Source organism: Perognathus longimembris, chromosome 7 (genome assembly GCF_023159225.1).
Source record: "Perognathus longimembris pacificus isolate PPM17 chromosome 7, ASM2315922v1, whole genome shotgun sequence".
In the NCBI taxonomy this organism is placed as follows: domain Eukaryota; kingdom Metazoa; phylum Chordata; class Mammalia; order Rodentia; family Heteromyidae; genus Perognathus; species Perognathus longimembris.
Window position 1 is genome coordinate 23,190,781 of NC_063167.1, and position 25,700 is coordinate 23,216,480.

Consider the following 25,700-nt stretch of genomic DNA (forward strand, 5'->3'; position numbering starts at 1 on the left):
CCCCAAATGCCAGCCCTTTGCTAATGGAGATTAATGTGTGTGTGTGTGTGTGTGGGGGGGGGGGGGTGTGTATGCTGATATTGGGGTTTGACCTCAGGGCCTTGTGCTCTCACTTGGCTTTTTTGCTCCAAGCTGGTACTCTACCACTTGAGCCACACCTCCGCTTCCTGCTTTTTGCTGGTTAATTGGAGATAAGAGTCTCAAAGATTTTCCTGCCCAGGCTGGCTTCAAACCCCAGGATACTCAGGTATACAAGTACCCAGTCACCCTTGGCTTTTACAGGCCTTTGTTTTGGGGTCTGGCAGCTTTTAGTGAAATTGGTTGTGGTATCTGCCATGCCACTGCACAGCAAAAGAGGCTTGCTGCTCAGAGACCTCCTGCCTCCCGTGTAAGTGGCTGTTCAATGCCTCTTTGTCCTACCAGCTCCTGGGTCTTTGTGTTTCTTTTCCTAATTGTCCTACAAAGACTAAGACATAGGGCAGGAAAGCTGGAGGAAAGCATGTGAGAATTTCTAATTTTTTTTTTCTCTTCTAGTATTAGGGAGATTATCCCCAAGACAGGGACCAGGGCCAGTCTTCCCACTCCTGGTTCCTAGGGGTGGCGCTCCTGGGCCTCTGGCTAGTCTAGATCAAAAGTCCTCTATTCCCACAGACTAGCCCAGCGCTCTCTCATTGAAGCAGGAGAAATTTCCAGAACGAAGATCTCTTACTTCTGGTTATGGCACTATTTGCTTTCTAAACCATAGCTTCCTTTTCCCTTTTTTTTTTTTTTTTTTTTTAACCAAGGCCAAACTTTCTCTTGAAAACGGGACTTTAGGGCTGGGAATGTAGCTTAGTGGTAGAGCGCTTGCCTAGCATGCGTGAAGCCCTCAGTACCACATAAACAGAAAAAGCTGGAAGTGGTGCTGTGGCTCAAGTGGTAGAGCACTAGTCTTGAGCAAAAGAAGCTCAGGGATAGTGCTCAGCCCTGAGTTCAAGCCCCAGGATTGGCAAAAGAAAAAAGAAAAGAAAATGGGCTCCTTCCTAGCTCCTCCTGCCTTAGTACCGTTGGAGCCCACTCTGGCCACCTGGGTCACAGCCTTGTTCTTCTGTTTAGTTTTCTATAACTTGATAAAGATATTTCATGTCCCTAAGCCCCAGTGGGGCTTAGTACCTATATGATCGCATGTTAAGCCCGCTAAATGCAACATGATATTCGCACCATGTTAAAAGTTTTGTCTGGGGCTGGGGATATGGCCTAGTGGCAAGAGAGCTTGCCTCCCATACATGAAGCCCTAGGTTCGATTACCCAGCACCACATATACAGAAAATGGCCAGAAGGGGCGCTGTGGCTCAAGTGGCAGAGTGCTAGCCTTGAGCAAAAAGAAGCCAGGGACAGTGCTCAGGCCCTGAGTCCAAGGCCCAGGACTGGCAAAAAAATAAAATAAAAAAAAATAAAGTTTTGTCTGGTGTAGCATCCCCATCACCTGCGTGCTTATCAGAAATGCAGAATTGCAGCCCCCCCCCCCAACCTGCTGATTCAGATCTTCCTCTCAACAAAGCACCCAGGGGAGTCCCTCTGCCCTATCAAGTTTGGAATGCTCTGATTTGGGTTCGAGTGCTTGCTTCCATCTCCTGCTACATCACCTCCTGTTCCATCCTGGGGAAATGGAGACAGCAATGTCACCTCTTAGAGCTGACTTAGAGTTAAATGATAATATTAACCAGAAAGTGCTTCTGAGAGTTAGGGAAAGTGGTTTTGAGATATTGAACCCTTGTTATTATTATTTTGGTGGTGGTTGGTGATTTGAACTCAGGACCTTGTATTTGCTAGGCATGTAATTTACCATTTACCCTTAGCCTGATATTAAACTTCAAACGTTTTTTTTTGTTGTTGTTGTTATGTGTTATTACTTCTCGCTATTCCTGTTTTATGAGTGAAAATTGGAGACATTTTAAATCCAAGGGTTTGCGGAAACTTATGGATTCACTGAGCTCTTGAACTGGGTCCAGTCATCAGACCTTGAGTTGTGACCAGTGAGAGAGCCCTGAGAGACCTCCTGGCTCACCCTATGGGCCTCAGCCAGGGTCCACGGGCCACTGGCCTGCCTCTTCCCAGGGGACATTGCCAGATTGTGCTGTTGGCCAGTGCTGCTTGTTTGTTTGTGTTGGGGACCATAGTGGCTGCAGACTAGGGAGGGGGTGGGGAAGGAAGGATGAGGCCACTCTGGGATCTGACGGTTAATTAAAATGTCCTCAGAGGTGATCAATCCCCAGTCAATGGCTTGAATCCGCAATGACCCAGCTCCTCTCTGGCGGAGCGAGGCCTTGCTGGGGTGGCAGGCAGGAGGCCGGGCTTGTCCTTGTCCTGGTCCTCCAAGGCCTGGCACTGGGCAGTGCTGTTGATGCTGCCCCAAAATATTCCTGTCTTGTTTCCATAATAGCTTCTGTCACCGCTTTTGACAGGCCAGCCATTAAGTCTTTGGCAAAATTGTAAGAATTATTAACATATGAGGTTTTATATTATTTGACAGCTGTCGGCTCCTTTAGAATTCACATCACCTTGTTTCCTCCCCTCCCCTCCCTTCACTTTTCCTCCCCTCCCTTGCCCTTACCCCTTCTATCTCCTAGGGAGAGGGGAGGCTCTCAGTGGGGAATGGCAGGGAGACCAATCATCTTTTTGTTGTTGTTATTTGGTTTCAGATTTTTTTTTTGAGACAGGGTCTTGTTGTATAGCCCAGGTTGACCTTAAACACAAGATCCTCCTGTCTCAGTGTCCTGAGTGCGGGAATTGTTGGCATGGCCACCATACAAGTAAGACAAGCCTTCTTGAACTTTCCCCACAATCCCTCCAGCACATCTGTGGAAAGTTCCCTGAGCCTCTTGGTCCTATTCTGGTCCACCTCATCCACATCCTTGGCTCTGTGTGTGTGTGTGTGTGTGTGTGTGTGTGTGTGTGTGTGTGTGTGTAAAAATGATAGCAAAGTTTATTAGGAAGAGAATACATTTCCAATAGAATGAAAGCAGATCATCTCTAGGGTGAGAATGGCCTGTGATATTGGTGACAGGCCTTGATTCACCATCTGCCTCCTGACTCTGCCTCCTGGTCCAGACCCATGTGCCCCTGTGCCCAACCATCTCTAGGACCCACTTGGACGCTACAGACTTCCACCCAACACAATCTAAACCAGACCCTCGCCACCCCTTCCCACCTCTTCCTCTGGAGTTTCCCATCTTGTGTCTCCCTTTGTCATCCACCCTGCCCCTCAGCCCAGAAACCCGAAGGTCACCATAGCCTTTGCTCCTCCCATACCCTTGTTGTCTCAGATTTCTGTCTATTCTGCTTCCTAAAAGCACTTGACTATAAACCCCCTACTTCTTGTCTCTCTTTCCTTATTGGGCCACCACGTTTGTTCCCTTGTTGAGCTGTCCTATCAGAGTGACTGGCCAGCTCTCTCCCATTGCCTAGTCTTTTTCATTGGCCAGGGAAATGGGAGAATTAAGGCATTTCCTTGTTGCTCAGGGACCCTCTCAGCCAGTTGCTGGTGGGAGTGGGGGTATAAATACCCTTGCTCCTTCCCAAGTGTGGGAGAACTCAGGCTGAGTCTACCCTGTAAACACAGGTCCAGGGGAACAACGCCTCATCCCTTCCTGGGGTTTTCTGGATAATCTCTCAGAGAAACCAGCTTCCCTCATATTGTTCAAGAGTCTGCTTCTCAGAGGAGCCCAAAGGGAGTCAGGCTGTCTGTCCTTCCTGCCTCCTGCGGGTTTGGGGCCCACATCTGACTCTCACACCCTTCTTAGGGTAGTCTGGGAGGCATCAGAACTTGAATTCTCAGTTCACTCTTGTTCCAGCTTAAGGGAGGTCTTCTGAAGGCCTGGCGGGTCTGTCTCTAAAACTTGACTCTACCAGGTTTGGGGGACTGCTGTGTCAAAGGTAGTTGCAATTGACTTCATTAGATAGACTTTGGAATTTACACAACTGCACAATAATAGACTCTGGGCATTAATGTGAAAAGAGAAACACTCTTCTAAAGATCAAAATAGATCACTATGTCAGTTAGCACAAAAATGATCAGGTTAACAGACAAGATCTCAATAAATGGCAAAAGTGACATGTCAAGTTGGTGTAGTGAGGAGAGATTCATTGCAGAATGAGGCGGCAATTAGTGCCTTGCTTGGGAAAAATAAAGGTACTCACTTCACAGGGATGCCCATGGCGGTGGGGCAAATGTTAATGCACAAAACAATCATAAAAGAACTTGGAAGGAATATGTGATTATCACAGAAGAAGATGGCTTTCTTTCCCACCGACAAACTAAAAACTAAGAATCCCAAGGCTAAAATGTAGCTCAGTTGGGGATGATAATATTGACAGTATGTACTACAGAAAAAAGGAAAGAAAAACAAAGAGAAAGAAATGAAGACCGATCTGGTTGAATCAACCTCTTTTGCGGTTGGCTGGTACCTAGTGCCATATATATCTAGGACTCAGCAAAAGCTGGGACACATCTTGAAAAGGCAAAGATTTGGTCATCTGCTGTTCAAATAGCTCATCCTCAGGAGCAGGAAGTTCTTCTGGCGTCTAATCTGAATTCTTCCTGCTGTGATAAGAGCTGCTTCTGTCGTTCACTTGTGAGGGGAGTGGGACGACCTTCCCTTCCCTTGAAGTGAGTCCACAGGCTGCGTGTGGCGGCTCTCAGGTGTCTGGGCCCATAGGCCTTGGTGCATGAGTGCACTGGCAGGTGTGGCTCAGTCACACAGACCTTCAGGGAGGGTGCAGGCTTCCCAGAAGGTGTCAGCTGGATCACCTGCTGTCCTTCTCCCTGCCCCATCTCCATCCTGAGAATTCTGCTGCTACCTTGTCCCGAGCCCCACCCTCTGCTCCATCCGACCCAGCCCTGAGTTCCCACTGCACCCACCAGAGCCTTGGGGGGAGCCCCCCGGGTGGTGGCTGCTTGGAGGCTGGCTGGGCAGGGAACAGATGGCCCAGCGGACGGCAGCAGGAGCGCCGAAGCTAATCCACTTTTATCTCGTTATGGTGACAGCCACCCTGTTAAATGGAATGGACTATCGATTCGGGGCTCACTTCCAGCCCGAGGATTTTCCATCACAGACCTGAGTAGAATAGGAGAAAAGCAACACTTATTAACTCGGGTGCCAGTCAGGGGAGGCTGGGGCAGGCGCAGGCAGGGTGGAGAGCCAGGCCTCAGGGGCCTGCTGACGCCCTCTAGCGGATGGGGTGAGGGACAACCACACAGACACACACTGGCCCACAAACTCACACAACCCCGATGTATACACACTCCCCTAATGCTGATGCAAGCACACATGATGCCCACATAGACTACACAAATGTGCTGACACCCAGAAATACACATCCATCACCAACCCACACAAGTCACTGTTGACACACAGCTACACATTCAATACAGACACATACCCATGCACACATCCAGTGCAGACACATGGTACAAATAATACCAACACACCCAGTGCTGACACATGGTGAACTCAACCCTGACACATGTACATACAAGTATGCTTCTGACACACATGTACACCCAGCATGGGCATGCACATGTACTTGAAGCTGCTACACACCCATGCATACACTCAGCAGTGAAAGACACAAACACACAGGCCTGGGCACTTGTACACACACTCAACACAGAGACACATGCACATGATGCTGGCTGGTACACATACTCATCAGGGATGCAGACTTGTATTTACACACAGCACTATCACAAGAGCTTACACAGCCTGTATACACACATATAGCCAATGCAAGTGTCTATATACATACAATACCCACACACCCAACAATGCTAACACATCACACAGGACACTGCAAAACATATACCCATCACTGACATACATCTGCACACTCAATACTTACACACACACAGAGTCATACTGACAAAAGATCCTTAGGCTTCTACACACATATACACACAACACTGACAATGTATAAACCCTGCATGGATATACTTATATACCCAACCATGCCACCTAGTGCCAACACATACACACACACACACACACACTAAAAAACAGACACCCCAAATGCTGAGACACAAATATGCACTTGCGAACACTCTTGTTCCTGGTGTTGACACTCCCTGACACAATTCCTACACACACACACACACCCACACACACTGGTCCACATGTTGTAACATACACAGCATCCACTAGCACCCACACCCAGTGATATACAAGTGTTGGTAGCCTGATAGTGACAGACCTACACACAGTAGTGACACTGGCATTGGTCATTTGTTACTGACACACAGGCATCCCACTAGTATTGATATGTTTTCAGGATACGCATGCACAAGTTCTTTGCTGTGTTCAGGGTGGTGCTGAGGCTGGACAGGACGTTGAGGCTCAGATTCTGTCCTAAGCAGCTTTGCCTGTGGTGGGGAGGTGGGCGCACAGACCTACCCTAGGCCACCTACGACAACCACAGCTAATTCCCATTAGCTGTTTATTACTTATCACCTGCCCCTCGCCATCCTACACACTTCTCACATAGAAACTTAAACAATCTTCAACACCACATTTGCAGACAGGTACTATTGTTAGCCCCAGTTTGTGGATAAGGGACAGAGACACAGAGAGGCAAAGCGATTTGCCTAAGATCGCACTGCTTTGGGGTGGTAGTTCTGGGACTTGAACCCAGGCCAATGGGTTCCAGAATCTGCCCATGGAACCACTCTGAGCACTGTTTCATCACACCTGCATCTGGCCAGAAACGTCCCACATGCCCTCACTACCACACACCAGGCCTAGCTGTACACAAGGACCCCTCATCCCACCTGGCACCAGCATGCCCCTTTGGAACACTTGGCCTAGGGGTATTGCTCTTGGCTGCTGGACCAGATTCATGGCAGGGCTGAGTGCCGGGAGGGTTCTGCCTGGGATGGTATGGGAGAAGGGGTGCTCCTGCCTGGAAATGCCTAGAGAGTTCCCTGTGCTGGGAGGGGTGCTTTCCCTGGGAAGGCCTGGCCAACAGGGGTCCCATGGAGCTACCCTGGCCTCTCCAATCCCCAGGCCTTTGGATGTCTCTAGCAACAGTTGTCCTGTGTAGCTCCAGGTTCCAGGGCTTGGAGGAAGAATACTGAGTTTTCTCCACAGGGGAATGGGAAGGAAGTTCAGGAGTAGAGACAGAGGTGAGGCTTCTTGAGACCAGTTCTGGAAAATGATGGAGAGCCTGGAACTCCACTGACCCTAATGGGGCCCCTGACTTCTGACTGACAGTGAACACGCCACTTAACTTCCCCAATCCTATTTCCCTAGCTGAAAAATGGAGCAATGCCCTCTGATACACAAGGTTACTAGTGGGTGGGTCAAATACAACATGAAAGCGGCTGGCAAGAGGGGCGGGGCATATGGGCTCCCTGGTTCCTTTGCTGCTGAGGTCTTGGGACTTTTGCAAGGACAGCTCCGCTGTGCCACGTTAGATCAGGAAGCTGGAGTTCAGCCCTCCCCCTGCCCTCCCACTCCAGGAAAGCCAGGCCCTGGACACTGAGCCCTGCCTTCAGATGGAGTGGATGTGTTTGAAACATGTTTTCCTGAATTCCCACAGTGATGACGATTAGGAGGCAGAGGCAGAGGCAGCCAGGAGGATGAGGCCGCCGGATGGGATCCATGCCTTTGTAAGAGGAGACCCTAGAGAGCTTGCTTTTTTTGTCTTCTGACACACAGACTGTCACGTGAGCACACAGTGAGATGGCCACAGCAGACCAGCCAGAGACCACACCAGATTCCAGTCTTGTCGACTCCTTGGCCTCCCCGTTCCAGCCTCTAGAACTGTGCAGAAATAAATGTCTGTTGTTGAAACCACCCAGGCTCTGATACTCTGTCATGGCACGCCAAGCCAACCATGGCAGGGATGGAGAGAGGGCTGCAGGCGACAGTGCATCTCCGGCCTGCAGGGAAGCCTGGCTGTCTCGCAGCCCTGCAGATCAGGACTTGCCTCTGTCTTTTCTACTGTTTGTAAAATGGAGGTCTGGTTTGTTTGCTACCTGAGGATGGTGTGTGGGGGACATCCGGGGCTCTTCACAGCCCCCCTGTCTCTGGAGGGCTGGAAACCCTCGTCCTGTCTCCTTTCCTGCCCCCTGCTGTGTAGCCCCGTCTTTGTGCTAGTCCTGAGGAGAGCACTGAGGGGAGAGGAGGCTGTTCCCACCTGAGCTGTTCCCCATCTGGGTCCTGCCAGTGTGAGGGGCACATGCTGGCCAGACCTGTCCAATGGATTCTGCCAGCAGGATGTGGGCAGAATCAGAGAGGCCTGGGGACTCACTGATGCCTTATAGCTCTGCTCTGCACAACAGCCAAGGTGTTCTTTCCCCACCTGACCCAAGTTGTCCCCTCCTCAGCCCAGCCGTGCCCTCCTCAGCCCAGCTGTTCCCATCTCAGCACAGCTGCCCTATCCTCAGCCCAGCTGTGCCCTCTTCTCAGCCAGCTGTTCTCAGAAAAGCCTAGCTCTCCCCAGCATTAGTCAAGATGACCTCCCCAGATCCACCCGATGCCTCTGAAGAGGAGTTTAATTTTTTGCTTCTATCTCTTGGCTACCAGTGCAGGTTCTTCCTGTGTGAACCAGGCGCTGTCCCTCCCCGGAGGCCTCAGCCATCCCCCCTCAACATCAACAGCCTGCCCTCCTCAGGTCAAGTCAGCCCAGCTGCTCTCTCCATATTTGTTTAGCCTTTTCCGGGCCACTTCAGCCTGCTGTCCCCACCTCTCCTCACATGGGTGCAGCCCTTCTCTTTTTGGGCACTCCCTCAGGGAGCAGAGAAGATAAGCCCCCCTCCCCAGGGTAGCCTGTTGGGTATCGCTAGGGGATCCCCCTCCCAACTCCAGTTTCTTTCCACTTGGGGCAAGAGCCTGGCAGTGGTGCTTAGTTCCAAATCATGCCCTTCTCTTCCCCAAGGGACACTGTGTGTGTGTGTGTGTGTGTGTGTGTGTGTGTGTGTGTGCACCCAGTTCTGGAAGAAGCAAGGAATTTCATGTGTCCCCACCCCCCTAGGCCCAGGAGGGCCCTCTGCATCATCCTAACCACTCCCAGAGTGGGAGGGAGGAAGCAGCCATTCCTCAGCTTCAACTCCAGACAGGAGAGATGCCACCCCGCCCCCCCCCAATTCCTTCCCCTCCAAAATCTAGAGCAACCCCTGGAATAATCTTCCCCTCCCCGATGAAAGCCCCTGGAGGAGAAAAGACAGATCCTGATTAAAAATGCAAATTCAAGCAGATGGCAGAGCCCGGTGATGGACGGGCTGTCAGGAGAGCATGTCACCATGTGATGTGTGCATGCCTGTGTGATTGGGTGGGGACAGCAAACTGGGGAGGAGACCTAGGGCCCTTGTGCTGCTTTGGTTGATGGGCTGGACTGCCAGGGTGGGGATTTCGGGAGAGCGAAGGGACAACCTTCCCCAGAGCCAGTCAGGCTCTCCTTGTGTCCAGCTCTCCCTAAGCCGGCCTGCTAATTCCACCAGTGCAGGCTTGGATGGGAGGGGATTCATTAGTATAATCTGCACCTGTATCTCTGCTCTTGCCATCGGCCAAACAATAAAAGACACAATATTTACACAACTTACCGGGGGAAGCAATATTGGGCCATTGATTTTGTGTCCCTCAGATTTTCACGGTCTAAACCTTAATGGTTTTTAATCATAAAATATTAGCGCCGCAGGGCACTTAGCACTGGTACCTCACTCCTGAGCGATGGCCTCCTCCTCTGTTCCACAGGGAGGCGCCCTATGGAGGAGGGACTGTGTCCCCTGCACACAGGGCCTCTCAGATGCTGCAATGGAATTGACCCAGGCCTGGGCACAGTTGAGAGAGTTGTGAGAGGACAGGGCACAAGTTCTAGGGTCAGGGCAAGAGAGATGAAAGCAAAGTATTTTAAGAAAATGGAGATTTGCCTTCATAGGGGTCTTGGACATAAAAGCTTTGCCCTGTCTCCTTCCTCCAGAGGCATCTTTCTCCCTAGCTCATCAGGGACTCCTACCTGACCCTTAACTCTCCTAGATGGGGTGCTCCCCCAGGAGCAGACTTGCTCTCATTTACTTCAGTGCCTTGCTCAGTGCTAAAGGGTTGCAGTGGCCATGCAGGGTGGGTCAAAGGAACACATGAGTAGATATGCTAGACTCTCAAAAGCCTTCAAACAGGTGTTTTTCATCCATCCATCCATCCATCCATCCATCCATCCATTTATTCAACAGCTTCTTACAGCACTGATCACTCAGTGCCTGTCCTCAGAGGTGAATCAGTCAGTCCCTGCCCTCACCATGGTGGGCGGGGAGGGGGGCAGATCTGTACTCAAGGTCCTGGAAGAAGCATAGGAGTGGTTCAGGGTGTGGAACTGGAGGATGGGATTAAAGGGCTTTTCAGCAGGGGTAAAATCTAGCTCAGCCTCTCTAGAATCAAACAAGTGGGATGTTGAGATCTGAACACATTCCATCTCGGCCCTGTCTGGTCCCCCAGGCCCACCCCCAAGAGGTTTGGAAATGATGTGTGTTTCTGCCAGTCAGAAATACGGCTCCCTGGGAGAAGCTGGTTTTTCTGCTGCAGAGGAAGAGATGGGTGGGGCTGATTGTTGCTGTTGTTATTTATTTATCTTTTTGAGACTAGCCACATGGCCCCTGCCTCTGCTCCCCCCACCTCCAGTGCCTACGGAGAAGTCAATAGCAATGGATTAAATAGCAAGAGGAAGGCTGAGAGCGCAATTGGAAGAAAGATAAAGATAATTAAAACTAATTCCAACTGTTCCCAGAGAAATCAATTTCATAACTTCGTGTGTCCCTAAACTTGTTCCTGAGGCTCTTTGGCGCTGAGTGAAGGGCGCACCTGCGTGGGTGTGTAATGTGTAGATAGAGAGGTGTGTGCATGAAAGTGGGCATGTGGCTTCACATACACATGTGCATATTTATATACACACAGGTGTGCTTTGTGTATGTCAGGTCTCACATGAGTAGGTTGGGTAGCAATTCCTTTGGGTTTCCATGCTGCCTCATGTACTGTGGAAAGGCCAGAGGCTGGGGTGCCCGGATAGGGCTAGAGTTCCCCTCACAGGATTCAGGGCCCCTTGCTCCCTTTTTATTGGCGGGGGGTAGGGGTGGGGTGGGGGTGGGAGTCGTGTGGCTTGAACTGGGCCTGGGAACTGTCCCTGAGGTTTTTTTTTTTGCTCAAGGCTAGCGCTCTGTCACTTTGAGCCACAGTACCACTTCTGGTTTCTAGTGGTTAATTGCAGGTCAGAGTCTCACTGACTTCCCTGCCTGGGCTGGCTTTAAACCTTGACTCTCAGATCTCAGCCTCCTGAGTAAATAGGATTACAGGTATAAGCCACCAGCACCTAGCTTTACTCCCTACTTTAAGTTCTTAAAGGGTGCCTGAGTGGTTCAACTCCATTTTAATTTTATTAAAAAATTTTTTTGGGGCTGGGGGTATAGCCTAGTGGCAAGAGTGCCTGCCTCGGATACACGAGGCCCTAGGTTCGATTCCCCAGCACCACATATACAGAAAACGGCCAGAAGCGGCGCTGTGGCTCAAGTGGCAGAGTGCTAGCCTTGAGCGGGAAGAAGCCAGGGACAGTGCTCAGGCCCTGAGTCCAAGGCCCAGGACTGGCCAAAAAAAAAAAAAATTTTTTTTTTTTGGGTGCTGGTCCTGGGGCTTGAACTCAGGGCCTAGGTGCTATCTCTGAGCTATTTTTTTTTTCTGAAGGCTAGAGTTCTACCACTTGAGTCACAGCTCCACTTTCGACTTTTTTGCTGGTTAATTAGAGGTAAGAGTCTCAGATTTTTCTTCCTAGGCTGGCTCTGAACTGTGATCATCAGTCTCAGCCTCCCAAGTAGCTAGGATTACAGGTGTGGGCCACCAGTACCCAGGTTTCAATTCTTTTATACATGTGGGGAAACTGAGGCCTAGGGTGGGAAGGCTTGCCGTGGCAGACGGCAAGTGAGAAGCAGAGCTGGGGCTAGATGCTCTCTGCTGGGTTTCCTCTACTCTGGGGGCTTTGTTGACAGTCTGTATGAGGACAGCCAGGGGTGGAGGGAGAGTCCAGACCTCATATGCCTGTAAGCTCCCAGGTGAACAATTTTCCCACTCATTCGTCAAGCCCAGGCTAAGCACCTATGGTTTGTGGGGCCCTGTAGGTTCTCTACCTTGCTGGGACTAGGCAGCTATTGCCCTTGGGAGAGGCTGGTGCCTCTGGAGGTGAGGGCTGGGCTGTATGGACTGTGGATAGAGGCCTTCCCTTGTCTTTCACCAGGCAAGCTCTGAAGCAGTGCCTAGGACAAAGCCCCTATATGAAGCCTAAGCTGCACCCCGTGTCAGGTTGACCTTGGCCGGCACAGCTGGCAACTTCTTCCAAGGCCCTCATGGTCATCTCTCTGGGGGATTTCTGGTGTGATCAGTAGAGGCACAGGCCAGATCTGGAGTCCTGCCCTCAACCTCACCCTTGGTGAGCATACCCAGGGCAGGTTCTGGTGTGTTGTCCCAGGGCTGCTCATGACCCAGCACACAGTAGCATGCTGTAGGTCCTCCTCCAGCAGAGGACTGGCCCATCAGCAAACCTCTGTATGCTGATGTGAGCTTCCCTAAATAATGAAACCATGTAGAACTGTGATGTTCATTGTCAGAGCCTGTGTTCTCATCTTTAAAGGGGGCATTGTGATCAACATGGTAGCTTGCTACATCTGACCGGAGGCTCTGCAGAAGTACCCTAAGCACATAGTGCTTCCTTCTCACAGGCTCTGAGTTTCCAGGAAGGGGTCCCCATGTAATTAAGGAGTTAGGAAACAGCCCATAGCCATACGGTTGCCTTGAAGCAAGCAGTGTCTCCAGGGCAAGGTATGGGGGTATCACAATCTTTGGTCCATCTTCCATGGTGGGGCCATGCATGGAGTGGGAGCCGTGTGTGTCAGTTTCTGCAGTGCCTCAGTGTACCACTAGAGAGCAGCATTGGCAAGCAGGAGCCAAGTGAGAGCTGCCTGGAGGAGGCTGGGTTGAGCTAGACCTTAGACCTGGGGCCGAAAGCCACCAGCCCTGAACTCCTATGGTCTGGAAGCAGAAGAGGGGTGGGATGCAGAAAGGAGACACCCAAAGAACTCCTAAGTCCAGAGGGAGGCTTGTCTCTTCTCTTGCAGTAACAGACAGTCAGGGAGCTAAATATTCCAGCAGGTGGGGCTGGGCAGAACATAGTAGCTGCAACTGCTTCTCACAATGACCCTCCCTCCTTAGCTGTGGGACCTCATGGGGTGTGGATGGGTGGGGGGGGGGGAGGGCGGCTGGCAGCAGGGCAGGAGGCAACCATGAAGGAAGCAGCCAACATGGGCACTGGAACCACCCTGTTCTCTCAGCCCTACCTTTCTTGGCATTCCCCCCTCTCTCCCATTCCCCAGGAAGCCAGAGAGGAGCATATGGGAACTGTCAGCAGCTCCTTAGGGTTGCAGATGGGGAGCTGAGGAGGGAGGGAGGGAATGGGAATGAGTAGAGTTCTGGGCCAGGCCTCCGTGGAGTCCCAGGCAGCAACACGATATTGTAGTTCCTCCTCTTGGTCCTTCCGTCCTCCCACAGAGTGGCTCAATAGAAACCCCAGGCTCTCCAGAAGCAGCACCCGGAGTCACCTGAGGCCTGGCTTCCTGTTGCTCTCTGAATGGCCATGCCTCAACCTCCAGGCCTCCATCGGTCCCTCTGCCATCTAGCTCATTTCTGTTCTTCTGAGGGTGGAGGGAGTAGATTTGATACAGGGAGGACTCTGGCACTGGGATGACAGGGAGAGGAGGTCCATCATCCATCTGCGCATGCTCTGGGAGGCAGCGGCAGGCGAATCGAGACTGTAGAGCTCTGAGTCCCTGAGTGCTGGGGGAGGTAGCTGCTTCCAGAAGGAGGGTGCTCAGGACAGTCATGGAGCCCTGATCGCCCAGCTGGCATCCAGCAAAGCAGGTGGGCAGTGACAGTGCCCAGGGCTAAGATATACAGTAAGTCCCTATCTCTCCCTCAGTGTTAACTTTGCCACCTGGTTATATAATAACAATAACAGTAGAAATACATAATCACTCTTTCCTGTTGAACACTTACACAGAATGTCACATTGCAAGTGACCTTTCAAGGAAAATGTGGAGACAAAGGAGGGGGCTAGGCCAAGGTCAAACACCAAGGAGTAGAAGCTTGGCCAGGTCCTCCCCAGTGATGAGGTGGGGCTCAGACACCCCTTCCCTAAAGCCTCCTCAAGAGGCTTGAATGTAGGGGTGGTGTCATTGTAGGGTTCCAAGTACAGTGAATAAACATCCAGGATACTAGTCTAAATTTGAATATCAATTGACAAATAACTCTTTAAATATAGCTTTGTTCTATGCAATATTTGGAAAATACCTATATTGAAAATGTTTTTTATTTGCCCAGCAACCCTGCTGAGTACCATGTGTCTTATTGTGTGCTTCCAGGTTTCTAGGTCCTGTGCTAGAGTGAGGAGGGGGAAGAGAGCCAGAGATGTGTACAGTCTGTGCCTAAGCTTGGACACTCACTAGAAAGGTCCTTCATCTAGAAAATGATGAAGGACTTTCCTCCCCTTCCTAAGCGACCATGTGAGTATCTAATGCCAAGATGGATATGGGTGGCTTTGGAGCACCCAGAAGGCTTTGCCAGGGTGAACCCTGCCCTGGTTAGTAGGGGATGCCAGCCTGACACCAGCCCTATCATCATGGGTAACCGCTAGTCAGTGAGTCTTGCCATATAGCCTATCCCCAGTCCCACAGGACACAGTAGTGTGTTCAGGAGAGGGCCTCAACCATTCTCCAGGAAGCCAGCCATCACTTAAACCTTCTAGTGCCTGGTCAGTGATGGCCCTAGAGGCTGTGTTCTCAGTTCCAACGTCACGTCTGTCTAGCTCAAGGAGGCCCTCACCTCCCAGAATCACACTGTCCTCCCCTTTGGTGGGGGAGAAAAGGATTCACCTCGCTCAGATCATGGTGAGAGTACAGTGAGATGGCGGAGTGTGGACACTCAGGGCACACTGCCTCTGTCCTGTCCAGCTTCATCTTGTGGCCGGGGCCTCAGGTCAAGCCACCAATGGCATCGCCTTCACCTGCAGAGATGGATGATTGGGTGATAACCCTGGTTCCCAGATGTGTCTGCTGGAGGTGAGTGACAGGGTCCCCAGTACACACTGAGTTCACCCTCACAGGGGCGGAGGTATCCGCCTCACACTCATCTCCTCTCCCGGCTTGCCTGACTGAAGCTCGGTTTCACTGTGAAGCACAAAGCCTGCCTTCCTCCCCACCTTGCAAGCTGCTCTGCAATGTATTAGATTTGGGGGTCTTGTTTTCCACAGGCTTACGAAGAGTCAGGTGTAGTCATTCCCAAACTCATTTACGCCAGTGGCTTTTCATATTGAAAACGTGTAATTCAATTAAATAATAAGTAAATCAAAATACTGTGTACATGCAAAAAATTTGCTGTTTCTGTAAAATGCAATTGAAATCTTTAGAAAGACTATAAAGGGGAATTGCTAAAAAAAAAAAAACCAAAAAACAAACAACAACCCTGTTGTCAAATTAGGTGTGTATAAGCAACTGTAGGATAAGATTGGGAACTAAATTGTAAAAATCTAGAAGATACAGCATTCGTATTACTTTACAAGTGTCTTTGAAGTTCTCGCTCCACTTTCAAGAAATTGAAATTGGAAATCAAGGATGATGTGTTATGGAGATCGTTTACCCAAGAAAGAAGAAATGACTCAATCAGGAGACTCATAAGCAAAGGGAAGTCTTTGGCCCGGTGTTCAAGAACATTAAAAGGGCAAACAGTCGGGTGCCATTGGCTCGTGCCTAGCTACCAGGAGGCTGAGATCTGGGGATGGCAGTTCAAAGCCAACTGGGAGAGGGCAGGAAAGTCTGAGAAACTCTTCTCTCCAATTAACCAGGAAAAACCTGGAAGTGGAGTAGTGGTTCAAGTGGTAGAGCACCAGCTTTGAGGAAGAAGCTCAGGGACAGCATGTTGGCCCTGAGTTCTGGCCCGAGAACACATACAAAAAAGGCAAACAACTCATAGGCTTTTAAATTAAAGTCAAAGATTGGCCATGTGAAGGTGCACATTGTTCTTATGATTTCCCTCAGAATCAACAAGTTGTATTAAACCACTACACACACACACACACACACACACACACATGAATATATCTATGTACATACACACCCTACACATACACACACACATACACAGATATTATATTCACCCCAAATGACATTTAGTCCTTACCTATAGACATATAGGTACACACATTCTCACCCAGCCCAGGTGAACAAACACACACCTATTCAGAGGTACACTCCTAATCAGTAACTCACACACACACCTGAGCACACATGTGTGCACATTCTTTTCCCTGCAAGAACAGCAAAAGCAATGATCAGAGGTGATGTTTTTCATCAGAAATTCACCCTTTGGTGTTTTTCCCCTCTGGGCTCTGTGGGAGGCTTGGAAGGGGAGGGAGGAGGGAGGAGTCAGGCCTCCAGCTAGGTTCCTGTTGCAGGCTGCAGGTGAGCTGGGTTCCAGCTGCATTATTGAATGCCTTGTTTCACTTTTATCTCCAGTTCAGCCAGGCCTGCCTGAGAAGAGGCCCTTGGGGCTCCAGCATGGGAGCAGGGCAGCCTCTCCTGGAAAGGACAGTGGACCCGGTGGGCAGCAGGACTCCAAGCCTCCCCATTTGCTGGGGCTGGGATCCAAGTGAAGTTCTCTGATGGGGGCAGGGGCAGCTTCCAGCCTGGCATCAGGTCCCTGGACCATCCTCATACCTTCTGCCTAATATCCGAGTCTGGCCCAGGAATGTGCATTTTACATTTCCTCAGATAACTGGCTAACATCCCACTACAACACAAAGTCCCCTCTCTGGGGATACCTGGAGCCTTGCTATCTCTGGTCCCCTCAAAACCCCGTGTGATCTTGGCCTAGGATGGAGAGATTTCGTAGACAAGAGAGTCCTGGAATTCTGGGAGCTGGAAGGAATTTTCCCTATATGGATCTTCCATTTTATAAAAGAAAGAGCCAGAGAACTAGAGGGAAAAAGACTTGCCCAAGGCCACTCAGAGTGTCAGCCAGCTTGCTGGATTTGAACCTGGGCTATCTGGTTGTAAAGCTCTTCTTTTGTCTGTCAGATTGCACATTTCAATAATAAACACCACTAAGTCTCACCAGCTTAAAACAACACAGATTTATTTCTTGGTTCTGCAAAGGCGTCAGTAAGGGTTAGCAGCCACTCTACTAACTGGCTGTCGGACCACCTTGTATTTATTGGTAGCTGGACAGACCCAGCTCGCTTCTCTTTGCAGTCATCAATTGCTTCTACTTCTGGTTGCAGGAAGGGTGAAAATTGGGAATAATTACCCTCACTCTCAGCTACCTGCCTGTGGCCAAAAGGCTGGGAGCCGCAGCTATGTCCCCCAGCCTGTGACTGCCCTTCTCCTCCCTTCTCCAACCCAGTCCTGGCTCACTCTCCTGGACTTCTCCACTTGATGCTCCTCTCTGGAGCTGATGTATTCCCGTCTTGGCTTTGCCTCCAACCCAGTGCACACAGCGAGCCCTTTCTCCTCAGTTTGCCCATCTGTAGACTGGGACTGTGCCTCTGACTCCACACCCCCATTCCCCTCCTCCTGTGGGAAGTGTTTCTGGAGGCTGCTGCTTGTTGAGACAACAGACCTGGGGGAACAGATTTTATTTTTCCTCCTTTCCTGTCCCTGTTTTAGAAGATCCCACATATGTTGGGCCTGAAGTCATCCCACGCGTCCTGGGAGATGAAGGGGTGGCGGCGGCGGTGGCTGTTGCTGCCAGGAAATCCCTTCTTGGGGGTGGGTGCTCACCCCGGGATGGGGCCAGCCCCACGCTGCCCCTCCTCCTTGCTCCCAGGGCCTGGGGGAGCTACGCTGGCCACCGCAGCAGGCCGGAACCCTGCCAGCTCTGCGTTCACCTGGACCCAGCCCAAGAAGAGAGCTCTATAGCTTGAGGGATTGAGGTTTGATGTCTAGATGGACTTTAATGGTTATTGCATGGGGGAGTGGCTGAGAGAATCTCCTCTGACACGTGTTTAATTTTTAATTCATCTACAAAGCTGAAATCCCTCTTACATTTCTCAAATTGGTATTTTTTTCTTATGTTGCAGAACAATGTTTTCACTGTTAACACACACACACACACACACACACACACATGCACACATGGCCACAGATTGAACCTGCCTCTCTCAGGGCTCAGCCTAGAAGATTCTAGAATGTGTAAGGATGCTCTTCCTGGGAGGACAGGTGACAGCACCAGGTCACCTGCTGCGAGTCTTTATACATGGGGACTGTGGCTTTGTTTATGAATAGTTCTGCAACCCACCCACCCACACACACACTGTCTGCTGCCTGGCACACAGCCCCTGGCTGCCTGTGTGCATCACCTGTGATGGACCCAGTGCTGCTGTAGGGGCTCTGTAGACGCTGGGGTTCCTTAGATGGCCCAGAGGCCACTGCTGCCTTACAGAGTGTCCACTATATGCCAGATGCTTCCTTACACATTCTACAATCCTCTAGGCTGACTTCCACCCATCTTAGAGATTTCTGGATGCAATGGCACCCCCTCCAGGCAGCCTTCCTAGAGGTGAGTGAGTACCTTTTCTCCTCCTGCCAGAACTCACTGTATTGTTTTCATTCCTCCATGTTCTACCTCCAGAGCAATGGCCGGTGTGTCCCCCACATAAACATGGGGGCTGCAGGGTCAGGGCTGTGCTCAGGTCCAAGTCTAAACCTATCAGTTCTAGCACATGGAGGACATGGGCTCCCCCAAAAGGATTACAGCTTTCTGCTGGCTCCATACAGACTCAGGACTCAGGACCTGGAGTAGACTCTGCCTTCCTCACTCTCCACCCTGCCCCAGCCCACAGACCCTGCAGAAGTACTCAGGGTGGGACCGGAACCTTGTGGGAGCAGCGAGCCACCACCATGACACCTCACACGAGTCTCAGAGCCCTGGTCCTGTTCTCTGCAAAACCTCTGCCAGGTTTGAAAGTCTGTCCCTGAGCCTGGGAGTCCCAGCTCGTGCCCAGGGCGCCCTCCCCCTCCCCCAACCTCAGCCAACTAGCTCTTCCTGCCCTCTGCAGCTGTATCCAGGGAGGTTAAGGACTTGTTCCTGGTCACACAGCATGTGGACAGAGAAAGTTAGAACTGACCCCTAGTTCAGTGCCCTTCCCCCCACTTACAGGTCCAGGTCTGACCCCTGTGCTTCCCTCCATCTGAGGCCGAGGGAGTGACCAGAGAGCCCCTGCCCCAGGCTGACCACCCCTGCCCAGACTATCCACATCTGGGCACTGAGACAGACGCTAAGGAAGGCCCAGAAAGGCTGCCTGCCTGCCATTTGGCCTCACCCCACCCCCGCCCCACCCCCACCCTGCCTCCCCCTTCCCCAGCTCCTCTCATTTTTCCTCTGAAAGGGGAAAAAAAAAATTAATAGAAAATGTAAGTGAGCAATCTCGCGGCCGAGGCGGGTTTTCATTATTTGCGGCTGGGGAAGGCAGGCCGGGGCGAGGGTCCCAGTGAAGCGTGGATCTGGGAAGCCAGCCTCGGGAGATAATTGAGCGGCGGGTGCGCGGTGCGGGCGTGGGTGCGGGAGCTGTATGATCATTAGAATTTACATGACACATTAGCCAGAAGTGGCAGCGTTCATCTTTCTAACCAAATCCCATTTACCAAATGAGCAACCGACACTGATTTCCTCGTAGTTGCTTGGCTCTGCCTGCGGCGCTGCACCAGACGAGGCGCCCACCATGAAGCAGGCCCTCCTCGTCCCTCTGTGGGCAGGCACGAATGCCAAACCCGTTTTATGGGAGGGGAAACTGAGGTAATGATGATGAATGGGAAGGTGTGCTATCGATGCCAGGCTTCCTGGATCTGAACCTTGGCTCTTTGTACTGGGCAGCTACGTGGCCTTGGGAAAATTATTTAATGTCTCCGAATCTCCCTGTCCTCACCTCCAGAAATGGTACTTACTAATCACAGTGCCTTTTGAGGCTGAACACAACTCGGAGAGCAAAATGATTAAGTTTTAACGGGCATCTTTTTGTTAGTGACTTTTTCTTTTGGCTTTATTTATTTTCCTCACTAGCATTTATTGAGCACCCCCCCCCCACCCACTAAAGTGCTAGGTGGTGGGTTATGCACTCTGAACTCAAGATAACCTTTGATCTCCCCAATAATGCTGCACATTTTCTTGAGAGGCCCTGAAGCTCAGAGAGGTTCAGTGCTTTACTCAAAGGCCACTCAGCTCTGGAATGAGGAAACCCTTTCCTAAGCTGGAACCCTGTATTGTTGAGACCCAGATCTGTGTCTTTATTGCTTCCTGAGAAGGCAGTTTCCTTGTGAAAGCTACTCTGCCAGCCTCTCCTTTGTCGCTCCCAGTCCCCCGCCCCCCCGGCTCTGTGGGGGTACGTGTGTGCACATTCCACTCTGCTTGTGCCCTTAGGAATGTCTGCTCACCTAGGGGAGGCCAGTGGGTTAATGACAGGGAACCTACAACTGAGCACCTACTATGCACCAGACCCTGGGGCAAGACAGAGATGAATGAGACGCAGCCTCTAGTGACAACACAAAGGCTAACACCTGACAGAACATGATTAATTGCAGAGGGACTGCACAGACAGCAGCGAGGTTGGAGTTTGTAGGCAGAGGCCCTGGGTGTAACAGGGGCAGTGGGGACCTCGGTGGCAGCGAAGGCCTTGCTCTGTCCTTGGCAGGTTATTTGTTGAGTGTCTACCAAGCATCAGGCTCTTCTCTAGGCCTGTGGAGCTGTCACAGGAAACCAGCTTTGACAAGGTCTCCACTCCCTCTGAGGACAATTGAGGATGACCTAAAATCATAAGGAAGCTAATTTCCAGGGTAAGTGCTTGGAAGACAGGGAGAAAGGCAGTGGGCAGGAGGAAGGGAGAAGTCAGAGGAGACTTCCCAGAGGAGGCAACATCTGAGCCAGCCATTGAGGATGAGCAGGAAACAGCCTGAGATAATGTTTTGAGAAGGCCACAGAGATCAGCAGGTTGTTGGAAAACAGACCAAAGGTGAGCATGGCCAGAGGGCAGCAGGGAAGGAGGGGAGGGGAGGGAAAGAGGTGTTTCCGTTTGGCCAACTCCTGCATGGCCTTCTAGGGACAGCTGAACCCCACTCTTAGATTTTCTGGGGTGGGGGGAGGCCCATACCCTCCTCTGAGCTCCTTCATTCTCCCTCTCTTAAAGAACAGAAGACATTGCATGGTAATCACCCTTCCTAGAAGTGGGGCCTTATTCATGAATGACTGGTGACAAATGAAAGAATGATGAACAGCAGGTGGCTCACGCCTGTAGCCCTAGCTACTCAGGAGACTGCATCTGGAGGCTGAGGATCCAGGTTTGAAGCTAGCCAGGGCAGGAAAGGTGGTGAGAGTCTTATCTTCAATTAGCTAGCCAAAAGCCAGAAAAGGAGGAATGGCTCAAGCAGTAGACCATCAGCCTTGCTCGAAAAAGCTAAGAGACAGTGCCTAAGTCCCAAGTTCAAGCCCTAGTACTGGCACAAACAAAACAAAACAAAACAATAACAAAAACCCAGTGGGTTTCTGTCTATGGCTTTGGAACTTCTGAGGACCCTGGCTAAGGCTGTAGTGGAGGGTCCCTGGGACATGCCCCTACTCTCTCAAAGGCTGGTGGGGAATGAAAGGGGCTCCCCCCACCTGGCCCCCTCCCCCATGGGAGGGTACCTAGGCTGGGGGTGGAGCTGCCCCCTGGGCTCAGGAGCCTGTGCTTCTGTGCGCCAGGAAATGACTGGGAGATGCTCTGTCAAGCACAAGATATAAATTGCAGGCAGTTTTTAAACGTTTGGAGAGATTGCTTTTTGAGTGGCAACCTGCATCTGTGCGCATCGGAGGGGGTAGGGCAGGGATTCGGTTACTCTTCTCTGTTCTCTCTCCTCCTCCCAGGGGCTCAGTTCTTTCCTGGCCAAGCGGGACCCCCAGCTTAGCCTGGAGAAAGAGGCAGGGGCCTCTGAGCACCGTGGAGACTGACTGGAGGGGTCTCCAGGCCCGGTCTGTAATTTCCCACTTCAGGGAGGGGAGGGAGGGACTTACAGACCCTGTCCAGGCCAGCAGGACAGACCACAGGCCTGGCTGTGGTGGGCAGAGCTGCTGCGAGGATTCCATCTCAAGGAAAGTGGGCTGAGGGCTGCCTATTTTCCCCCAGTGCTTTCCTGCAACCCTGCCTTGCAGGGCATTGAAGCGGCTACACTTTTTCCCAGTTGAGTGGGCTTGCCAAATCCCATAGAGGTGGCTCCTGCTCAGCAGAGGTGTCCTCATTTTGTAGGCCTTCTAGAGGCATAGGCTGGGTCACAGTGTTCAGCCATGGAGTCTGCGGGGGAGCTTGGGGTTAAAGGGAGATAATCAGTCAGCCAGGGTGATCACAGGAGGGCCAACTGCTGACCCTGGCAGTGGTTATTCATTTGTTTTCTCATTCCTCCCTGTGGGAAATGCTTTTGAGTGTTTACCCAATGCCAAGTACAGTACTGGGCCCTGGGGATTTAGGAGTGCATTAAAATGAATAGGATCCGTGTCCTGGAGTTTACATAGAGATTTGTTCCTTAGCCTCAGCTGCCTCTTCTTCCTCTTCCCCTTCCTTGCCCCCCTCCTCTCCCCTCCCCCTATTCCTCTTCTTTCTTCTGGTGCTACGGATTGAACCCAGAGCCTCATCCACACCAGGCAGATGCTCTGTCACTCCAGCCCAGCTTTCTTCTTGTCTCAGACATCAGCAGAGGTTAGCAAGGCACCATGGATGGGAGCCTCCCCTGATGGGGTGGTGTCCTTATCCACCCCGTGACTCAGGTGAGGCATGAGGGTGCTAGCAGTGCATTGTGAAGAGGGAGGCCATGGGGAGGACTGAAAGGGGCTGGGGCCTGGCGCATGCTGAGGCCCATGGTGCTCTGCTGTAACACTTCATCGTTGCCAGGCTAGGCATTTTATGAGGGCAGGGGCCATGTCTGCCTTGCTTGCCACCACATCTCAGCCCCGAACCCCAGGGCCTGGCACAAGCAGGCATCAGCAAGAGGGTTTGAATCAATGATCAGCTACCAGCTACCTCCATATCTTCCTCTCTGAACTCTCCTAGCCAACTCCACTCCAACGCCAGCCAATAGCTTTTCAACGTGTGTGTGTGTGTGTGTGTGTGTGTGTGTGTGTGTATAGGTGATAGGTGAGACCTGGAAAGGTGGGGTGGGGTGGGTCCTATGAATTTCTGAACAAAGGACTTGCTAAGTTTAACTGTAGACAGAGGTGACAGTAGGGAGAGAAGTCAAGGGAGAAGGGAAGGGGGCTTTTTATTTTTTTGCCAGTCCTGGGGCTTGAACTCAGGGCCTGAGCACTGTCCCTGAGCTTCATTTGCTCAAGGCTAGCACTCTACCACTTGAGCCACGGTGCCACTTTCGGCTTTTTCTGTTTATGTGGTGCTGAGGAACCGAACCCAGGGCTTCATGCATGCTAGGCAAGCACTCTACAGCTAAGCCACATTCCCAGCCTGGAAGGGGACTTAAAAAAAAAGAGCAGACCCCAAGAGGGGTGAGAGGAGGTGGGGAGCTGAGTTAGAACAACCCCAGCCCCCTCCCCTCCTGAGAGCAGGACCTGGATGTAAGTATCTGGGATGGGGAGGGGCAGTTGAGGCACTTCACTCGTGCCAGCCTCGGTTTCTTCCTGGTAAACTTGAACAGACTTGCAGATGAAAAGGGGCAGGGTGAGGTAGGGAGCACTGTGGGAAGGTTTGGAAAGGAGTGGGGCCTCCCAGCAAAGGACACAAGGTGCGCTGTGCTCAGGGAGCCCTAGGCTGGATGGCTGAAGGACACATGGGGCTGGCTGTGGTCCAGCTGTGGTCACTGAGCAGTGGGGCACAGGGTCCCCTGGGCACACAAGGGCTGGCTGGCAGGGGGTAGGGGCAGGTGGGGGAGTCAGCTCTCATGCCATTCCCACCTCTGGCCTGGAAAAGGAGCTAGCAGCTCCCCTGCGGTAGTGGGTGGCCATCAGGGGCTCCCAGGGGAACTGGCCCCCCTGGTGCAGGCATGGAGAGCTGGTTATAGTTTGAGTTAATGCTCCTTAGAAGGAGCCGATGGGTCCCTCAGGGGCCTTTCAGAAGATTACAGATCGCATTCAAACCAATCCACCCTGGAGAGGGAGTGAGAAGGCGAATGCACAAAAGCAGCCATCTGAGCCAGGAAGCCAGGAAGCCAGGCAGGGCAGGAGTCATCACTGGAGTGAGTGAGGCCAGCGGAGGGTGAGCTGTATGTGGCCAGGCCTAGCTACTTACCTGGCCTCACCTTCACTTGTCAGGTAGGTTTAGTACCGTGCCTCTTCTGCAGATGAGGAAATACAAGTACAAATAGAGTGTAAGGCATGAATATGAAGTCACACGACTGCAAAGTGGTAGCTCTGGGATTTGAACCCAGGGAGCTTGGTCCTAGAGCATCACCCACCACTGACCACTTGTGCAGGATCTGGAGGTACTGCAGGAAGTGGTTCTCAGTGGGGGCAGGAACAGTGTGGCATCCTGGGCTGGAGCATGCCTAGCTGGCTTATGGGGGGATACAGGGCTCATGTCCCAGATGTTCCTCCCTCCTCAGAGCCTCAAGGCTCTGAAGGATGTTCTGCCTTTAGCCTTATGAGCTTACCAGGCCTGGGAGCTGGCTACTTTCCCTTCCCGGGGGCCTAGGCAGGGGTTGTTTAGCAGGTATTTGGGGAGGGGTATGCGGGCTTGGGAGGCTGGGGAGGGAGGGAAGTAACATCTGGAGTCCCACACTCAGGGTCTGTTGCTGATTCCAGGGAGAGCCAGACTTGTCCCCAGGTTGGGCTCTCACCTGGAGGTAGAGGGAGGCGGTGTAGGTGTGGTTCAGGTAGCCAAGGAGCCTTCTTGAACCCCCTTGTCCTGTTCAGGGTGGGGTGGGGAGGGGTCTCAAGTCCCAGACTCCTTTCTGCAGGATAAAGCTCAGGTTAGGTTATATAAACTCCATGGCTCCCTCAGCTCAACCTCCTGGGGTTAGGTTGGGACAGGAGGAACCTTCCGGCCAGGACTGGGGAGGTTTCTGTTGCCTGCCTTCCCAGACTGTGTGGTTGCTTCCCTGGGCTCTCCCAGCTGGGGCAGGTTCTTCCACCTGGCCCTTCACTGCTTCTAGATTTGTCTTCTGAGTCTCTGCCTCCATTTTGGTTTTGGCAGTGGCCACCCATAAAGGTAAAGATCACAAATTGCACTTTATGGGATAGAAACAAAAGGAAACATTATTTGTGGTCTCCCACTGTCCTTTTAAATTTTATCTCCATGGTTTATTGGTCCATACTGGATAATCGGTCTATTTTAAATGGTCACCTTTAAGCATTTAATAGGTTTCACTTACAAAAATCAGAATGTTTCATCTCAAATAATGATCCACATTTCCTATTTGATTCTATGTTGAATGTTCCCCTTCCCCAAGCTAGAACACAGCTGACCTGTAGTAAGGGACAGAGAATATGCTGTACAGTGACACCCCCACCCCCAGAGTTGGGGAAGGGAGTGGACGAGGGGAGAGGGGGCAGTGTGAAGTCCTTTCCTTGCTCTGGTCTGGAAGTCATTAATCCCGGCTCCATCCTTGGCCAGGCGTGTAACCTTGATAACTGACTTGACTTCAGTTGTATCATTTGTAAAATGGCTGTATCAGTACT